Source organism: Phaseolus vulgaris, chromosome 11, assembly GCF_000499845.2.
Source record: "Phaseolus vulgaris cultivar G19833 chromosome 11, P. vulgaris v2.0, whole genome shotgun sequence".
Taxonomy (NCBI): domain Eukaryota; kingdom Viridiplantae; phylum Streptophyta; class Magnoliopsida; order Fabales; family Fabaceae; genus Phaseolus; species Phaseolus vulgaris.
Window position 1 is genome coordinate 2,512,305 of NC_023749.2, and position 8,645 is coordinate 2,520,949.

Sequence of the window (8,645 nt, forward strand, 5' to 3'; positions counted from 1 at the left end):
TGGACCACGGGAACGCAACTTACAATCGTAGCTCACGATCTTACCACAGAATCAAACGAGGGGAGCGCGCCACAGAATCGAACTAGGGGAGCAATCCTCGTATATCAGAAACCCTAAAGTGTGCTTTCAATTCAAAAATTTGTAATCCCCAATTCAAATCACAATAACCCTAACCCTAGTTCATTATTGAATAAACTAATGTAACCATAATCCACCTCACTTGACACGTCAGTGCCACATAAGCACCACTTAACGCCATAAGCTGAGAATAAACGGAAAGGACCACTTTGAATACATTTTAAAGAACTTAGGGACCAAATTGATTTTTTAAAAAACCACTATACTAGATTGAATATTGGCTAGAAATGTAAGACGAATAAGGTAATTAAACCTATTTTTAAAATATTATTCACTCTAAAACGAGATTGACTTGTTTGAATAACAAATTCATATATCTTATTTTAAAGTAATTTATTGAAGATAATATTAACCAATTCTCTTTCTATACAACTAAACATGAAAAACATGTAAGTTAAATATAAAATATAAGAAAATGACAACAATTATGATTTTTTTTATTACATTATATTTTCTATCTCATATTATCTATGAAATTGTAATTCTTTTTCTAATAATTCCTTATCTTGCAAATTTATTTATGTTTACTAATTTTTAACAAAAATGCTAGCCCAAACTTTTATTGTTATTGGAATAAAATGATAATTAAAAACATATCAATTTTATTAAATTTTTATCATAAAATATGAATGGATGCATTACAAGTTTAATCCTCACATTTACAAAAATAATAATAGACTTTTTTGACACATGTTCCACTCTTATGGTTTTGTCCCTTGCAACATATATCACAAAAATCTGCACCAAAACTGCATTTTAATGTATTGCAATCTGCTGGTGGTGAATCACTTTGTGTTGTTAGTGGTGCTCCAATAACGGGTTCTGCAACGATCACTTCTGTCACAAAGAAACAAGTTCACATGTTTTGTAAATAAATTTATTTCATTTATTATCTAAGTTTTCAACATATAAAATGGATACAAAATTATTAACTACTTTATTTTGCCTTCTCCTTTAATGTTGACTAGAAAGTAGCTTAGAAAAAAGAATCATGAAAGTTATATGTTATAAACAAACTAAAATATGAAATCATTTTACTAATTACCTTGAGGTAGAACCAGAGCAACAATTACAATTCTCAGGAAAAAAAATTGATTGAAATGGAAAGTCATTGCAACAGTGTTTTTCAAGGAAAAGTGTTTCTTTGCGTGATTTGGAAATACTTGATCACAGTTCTCAAATATACTAGTGTGAGTGTTTAAATCTTAGTGCAAATAGTAATTCTTATAGTTGTTTCTAGATGAGAGTAGTATCAATGAAATTTTAATTTCATAATTTCGTTACTTAATGTACTTAATGGTGTTTTAATTTTTTAATATATTACGTTACAAATTAAATAAATGACAAAATTCAACCATTTAATTCCTACAACATTTTTTTTCAGTTTTTAGATATATTTAGTTTGTTTTTGTCAAACTTACTATAATATTTGAAATACAATTATCCTTAACATTTAATGCATTTAATACAGTGAACTTTGTTAATTCAAAATTAATAATTTTCAACTTGATAACAATTTTTTACCAAAATAAGTACATTACATTATTGGTAAGATTTTATGCAAGTTTGGTTATAATTATATAAAATCATTCAATTTCTACTAAATTGAAAAATAAATAAAAAATTATTTATTATAATAATTAAGTTAAATTATAGTTTAAAGACTAAAATACTATTGGTATCTAAAGTGATTTATATCATTAATAAAAATTTATAAAGTTATTTCTAAAAGATAATATTTTATAATTTTTTATTAATAATAAAGAGTACTTTAAATACTAACCATTTTTTTAAGTTATAAAATGATATCTAACTTAATCAATATAGTAATTAATTATTTTAGTTTATAAAATTAGTTTTTAATTAGTGATTTTCTTCTATCGTAGATCTCGCACATTTTAAATCTTTTATTTATACTTTAAAATTTTATGACTTCAAAGCTTAATATACTTATTAATAATAAAATTTTAATTTAATTTGTAACTTTACAAACAAAAGATAATATTATAATTTAAAAAAATAACATTATATCATTAAAAAAATGTTAATTATTATAATTAAGTTTTAATTTAATATTATCAAAGACTATAAATAATATTTTAACATAAATAAAGAATGTAACTTATTTATTTATTTATTGTAACTCTTAGATTATTTTTTAATATTCTTATAATGTTATATTTGAACAATTATTTCTCTTTATGTTTGGACAATTATTTCCCTTTCAACCATATTAAAATTATTTATTATTAATAAATAATTTATAAATTAGTATCTAATTTAGATGTCAATAACTTTAGTCTCTAAAATAGTATATAATTTTCTGAACATAACTAATAATTTTTTTGTCTCTAAAATTGATTTTTTTAATGATTTTCTTGTAGTTATTGTTCATCTTTGTACTACAAACACTGATACACACTGACACGACACAGACACGGAGAAACGTATTATCTTTAAAATATAGGACACATGGACATAGATCAATATATTATATAATTATGAATTATATAAATTCATAATTTGCACAAGTATATTTCAGTTTTCTACTGGTTTAAAATAATTTGTTTCTTATTTTTTATAATCATACTAAAAAATTATAAAATAAGTTTGAGTTTTTAGAAAATTAATTTATATCTCATTTTTAAAATTGTATTAGAATTGTGTTATAATTGTCAGAAATCTAATAAATATTTTTTTAATTTAACACTTTACAATACCTGTCCTACGAATATTGGTATTCGATACATGTGTTCGATACAAATACACTATTTAATAAACTATTTAATAGCTTTCAAGTGAAATTCATATTCATCTTTATTCATTATTTTTTTTAGGATCTATTTGTTTCCGCTGATAAATTTGCAGACAAATAGAAACAAAGAAAAGCAGTGAAAGCATATCAGAAAATGAGGCAAAAAAATTCTTGGTATAATTGCAATCATTTTTAAAAAGAAAACACTAATCGATTAATTGATCAAAACGTATAAGCAATTATATACGCAAATATAATGAAATATTTATTATATAATGGAATATTTATTTAAATAATAGATAAACACATAGGAGATTATATAATTAATAACTTATTATATTTACAGATATAATCACTACACTAATTATATATTATATTTTTCATATAATTAATTTTATTATCATTTAGTAATATTTATGTTTATATTATAGTAGAATAAATAAAATTAATTATATAATATAAATTAATAAAGGTCTTTTTTTCAAATATAATTATTCTGAAAACATATTTTGCTATTATTATTAATATGTTTTAAAAAAAAATAGCAATACAATATGAAATCAAATCCAACAAAATTATATATATCTTGTTAAGCACCAATCACCTTAATTCAGAACAAGAGTTTCTACCTAAAACATCTTACCTAATATGTTTTTTTTTTTTTTTTTTTTTCATGTTGAGAGTTTTCTCTAGTCCACCAACTGGAAACTAATATGTTGATGGTAATGTGATTTTACATATTCCTTTTACGATTTTAACTTTCATAATTAACCAACTTTTTATTTTTATAATCCATATTAAACTATTGATAATAAACAGTAATGTAAAATTGAAAAGTATTTTTGTTATATAATTATAACAGTTAATAGAGAAATAAATGATTTTTATAACTATTACTTCATATTTTATTATACTTTAATTTTTAGATTTAGGTAATTATTTTCACTACAATAATCGTTATACCAATTTTTTAAATTATACTCAAAGTTTTTTATTGTCATAAAAAATATGGACATTCAGCACTATTTCTCATTGGGATAATTATTATAATAATTCATTAATAATAATATTTTAATTAAATTAACCTTTTTTTTATCGTCATAAGGAACATGTACAAGAGCTTATCTGTTTTCACTGGTCTATATAATTAAAATCTGATGCCTTGTCTATTAATTTATTTTATTTAAACTTAAACGCCCATTTTTGTATCTCACTTTTTCCGTTTCCTATTTCATATTTTTTGCAAATTAAAAGTGTTAGCTGTTTTTTTTTATTTGCAAATTAAATAATTAAAAAAAGCTGGAGATTAACCCTAAACAAATTATACACACAATTGGCATGTTTTAGCCATCTACGAAAACTATGAAAAAAATCTTAAGACACAGTACATTCTACCAGTGAAGTTTTCATATAAGATCTAAGACTAAGTAATTACCCCTCAAGCATTTACTCACTTAGAATATCATGAAAATCCTAAATACTTATTAGGACTTAAATTTTGAGTAACAACACAAAAGTATGATTTTCAACAAATTTAAATTCTTTATATGGTTTTGATTCTTTATTTTATCATTTCAAGCTTCAATTAGTTTACAATCCTTCGCTTGAAGACCTTCATTTGTCAATCACACTTAAAAACACATTTCTTTACTTTAATCTTTATGTAAGGTGACATCGTTAATATCTCAAACCCAACACAGAAAGTAATCTATTTCCTGAATTGAAATTTATAACTTTGCTTTTAATGCTTTAATTTAAATTTCTTGAAACCACAGCAGAGTCTTAACTATAATGATTTGATAGCAGGTGCAACAATGGAGATGTCCATCATTTCCTGTGTTTGCGAGACTTCTGATACTTCATCTTCTTGTGGGTCGTCTCATCACATTAAACAAAAGTTGCATTCAAATCTCTCCTATAAATCGGCAAAGAAGTTGTTCGAACCACCAAAGGCTTGTTCATTATTTGCATTCTTTCTCTTGTTCCCTGTAACAAAATTTTTAACACAAATTGAAGCACAGCATATACATTGCCTTCCAAAAATCGTAATGTAACTGTACTCTTTAATTATGGACATTTATAACATTCACATCCATGGTAAATCATCTCTTACCTTTACTCAACTTTGAAGAATCCTTATCTAGTTCCATTTATCATCACTATCAACCACTCCAGTATTTGTTTGTGTTTCCTGTATCTTGTAATATGGTATCCAAATCCCAAAGCTGCACAAAAGAACAATTGAGAATGTTCAAACGACAATTTCTTTAGTACAAACTATAAAATTATAGTAAAATACAGACACACATACAATCAATTGTTTACATTCTTTATAATTACCCACCTTCTCTTATTATTAAGAAAGATACCTCAGACTGGGAGACTATATTTTGTTGCAAACTCATCGAACCAGTATGTTAACATACATATATGTTCTAAATTCTTTTTAATGCTCTGACAACCATATGATGATTAACTGATTTAACTTATATATTTAAATGCCATAAACTATAATTTTGACAGGACCATTATACAAATAATCAACATATGGTATAAAACATCATTATAAGCCCTACAACTAGATCAACTCTCTTCCGTAACACATACCATGAATTGTCCCCTTTTCAATTGTTAGTGACAATCCCAATTAATCCAGACCGCTAGAGATATTGCTAAAATCTACCATTAGAAAAAGCTGGCGAACTGATTTTACTCAAAAATCCTAAACACCTTAGATACCCCTTTATATTTGAGGCAACGTTTCTTCATACAAATGTTAGGAAGTCTGAGTAAAATCAGAAAGGACAGGTTTATGTCAATCACGATAATGACTGCCTAGTATAAATGTGACAGAGGAAAAATTCCATTAGATCTTAAGGAATTAGAACTGAGAAGTTCGTACCTTTAACATTTGATCATGTGCGATGCTTCCAAGAAACTTCCTATCATGAGAGAATGCTACAAGACCAAAGAAATTATAAGTGAAGCTTTTATAAGAAACCAAGAATAAGAAAAGGATATGAAAACATACAAAAAAATGCATGCTAATGCTCAAGCACGTAATAATGAGACAGAAACCACTGAAATCATGGATGAAGTGCCAAAATCACCTTGCAATGAAAACTATCGAATCCATGCTAAGGACAGAAAAACTTATGAAGAAATTGAGGCTTAAAACAACAGTTTTCACATGCAAGCTGAACTAGTCATTAAATGCTAAGAGTGGAAGAGACAATATGTTACCAAGACACTCAATAGGACAATCTGAGTGTTCGGCTATTGGCTGGATGATTCTGTTGGGTAATATCCCGACCAAGTTGAAAAAAAATAACACCAATATAATTGAAACAGAGAATATAAGAAATAAAATATTGAAGTACAATTCATAAAAGAGGCACAATGCTCTCCAGTAGCAAAAGACTCACTTGATAATTCCATTCTCTGATCCAATAATTCTATCTTCATCAACCTAAGAATAACATCAAAGAAAGTTTATTACAACATCTAAGAATGATCAAAAAATCTACTGAAGCTGAAATAGCTGTGTTATGTTGTTGATTCACCTTCAACATTGCATCAATAGAGTTGGAAGAGGGATCAATAAATCGATCACTGAAATTGAAACCAACTAGTTAGAACATCAGTACAACAAGAAATACAAGCTAAGGAAAACATTCGGTTAAGGCTTCTCAGCCTCTCCTCCAGAAACAATATTTTGATCATTGATCATTTAATTCAGACACATTCCACATCATATACCTACAATCCTTGAAGCATCCCCATGAATACAACATAATGATTCCAGTTTGTGAGCTGCACACAACTTTCCTACCATTCTGGTCACTCCAGACAAAAAAATGTAAACATTAGTAATGTGATCATTTAAGAGGTTAGTGTCAAACACAGTACACCTTTCAGTACAAAGAAAGACAGAAATATTTAAAAAAGTCCTATAAAAGCATAAGAATTCACTGCAAATTCATGGGCCATGACTTTGATACCTTCATTAAAACAACAGACAGCAACTCATCTTCAGAGAATTCAGATCGAGTTTGCACCTATCAAACAAATCATGAAAGGGTGGTTAAAATTCATGAAATAAATAAAGAGAACGCAAGTTTTAAGAGGAACCAGAAAACACATTCAACTTACAGTATTTCTTCGAAGATTGCAAACAGATAGAGTCCTCCACTAACAAAAAGGAAATTTATGGAAAATAAGAATTAAGACTATATCCTTTGATAACTTGGGGCAGGTAAACTACATGAATTTGCTACCTTGTTGTCAAAAGTTTCCTAGCATCAGATGCAAAAGTCATGTCTGAAATGTAATCTTCATGGGCATTAAAAGAATTGCAACAAGAGCGTTCTCTGTATCCCAAACCTACAACAAGAGGTAAATAAAAGACATTGAGAAAATTCTAATAATCTGACCTTCCCAATACTCTAAAAGATCAATATTGCAGCTATCTTCAGAACAGTAGTGGTGACTCTAAACAAAATAGCACTAAAAATAAAATAAAATTAAAAATATACATGTATAAAATAAAAGAAACAATGATGTGGTGTGGGGGTGCTGCAGAAAGAAAGGGATTGTGGTCAAATGGATATGACAGGATTGATAATTGACCTGGTATTTTCTATGCTTGCACATGCGTAGCTTTCAAATTAGTCGAGCAATACTAAGTAAGGTTTATCAATTTAAGAGCTAGGCAAAGATTGTTAAATTTTAAAACAAGAGATCAATCTATTGCTACCATCCACTATCATAGAAATGATTGGATATCTATGTAAAATACTAATAATCCATGTACAAAAAAATCTGGAATTCGAACAAAATACAAATTCTGAGAAATTGAAATAAGAGCAGAAATATACCTTTATACAACCCTCATCATCTCCGGAGGCAACAGTTGACTCGGTCAGGTTTATCAATCTATTTACTACAGCCCTATATCACAACAAAAAGCAAATACAAATTCTAAAGCAATGATGATACAGTGATTCTCCTTAACCCATATCACAACAAATGTGTAATTGTAGATCCAGTCTCCACATCCGTAGCCAGTATAGAGCAATCTGGAGAACCCGTTAATAGCACTAAAAGACAAACATAACCATAAGCATTTTAAAACTCAAACTCACAGAAATCATACACAACATCGAAAATAAACAGCATTACCACGTCATTGATGAATCGAACAGCCCTGCAAGACTCAGTGTGTGCATGAACTTCCAATTGCCTGAAAGAATAAATAATAAAATAATATTAATAATTGCAACAGATAATTACATATTAGCAGCATCAATCAGTGAACAACAACCACACTAAGCAAACAAATAAAGTCAACATGTATGTGAGTTCACAAGTATCAAACAGATAAAAAAACAAGGTACAGACTTTATACCTCACAGGGACACTATCAGGGCTGTAACGATATCTGCAGCACACACAATCAATAATTATCATCAATGCAAAAAAAAGGTAAAAAAAATTATAAATAATAAATAAATGTGTTAGCCATGAAAGCTGCAACTTTAATAGCAACATACAGGTGGAGGTCACCGTCAATTAGACCCGTGGCCACAAGATAATCTGACGGATGAAAATCAATATCAAATGCAAGTTTTCCCAAATTTATCTCCATCCTTCACCTGTTTAGCAATGCAATAGTAGATTGGGAAAAAGATCAACGAGGTGGGAAGATAGAATTTCGGAAACTTGAGACTGTCTAAAGAAAAAAAAAAAAAAA

The 8,645-nt window shown here is 27.5% G+C and overlaps 1 long non-coding RNA gene and 1 pseudogene across 1 annotated transcript; both read right to left on the bottom strand.

The window, feature by feature from the left end:
• Nucleotides 1-720: 720 nt before the first annotated feature.
• LOC137810649 (uncharacterized) lies at nt 721-1,327 on the bottom strand. Its single transcript, XR_011080942.1, has 2 exons — nt 1,184-1,327; nt 721-975 (listed from the first exon to the last, which is right to left on the bottom strand). It is a non-coding gene; the product is annotated as an uncharacterized lncRNA (long non-coding RNA).
• Nucleotides 1,328-4,619: 3,292 nt separating this feature from the next.
• On the bottom strand, nt 4,620-8,645 carry LOC137810045 (WD repeat-containing protein 55-like; annotated as a pseudogene).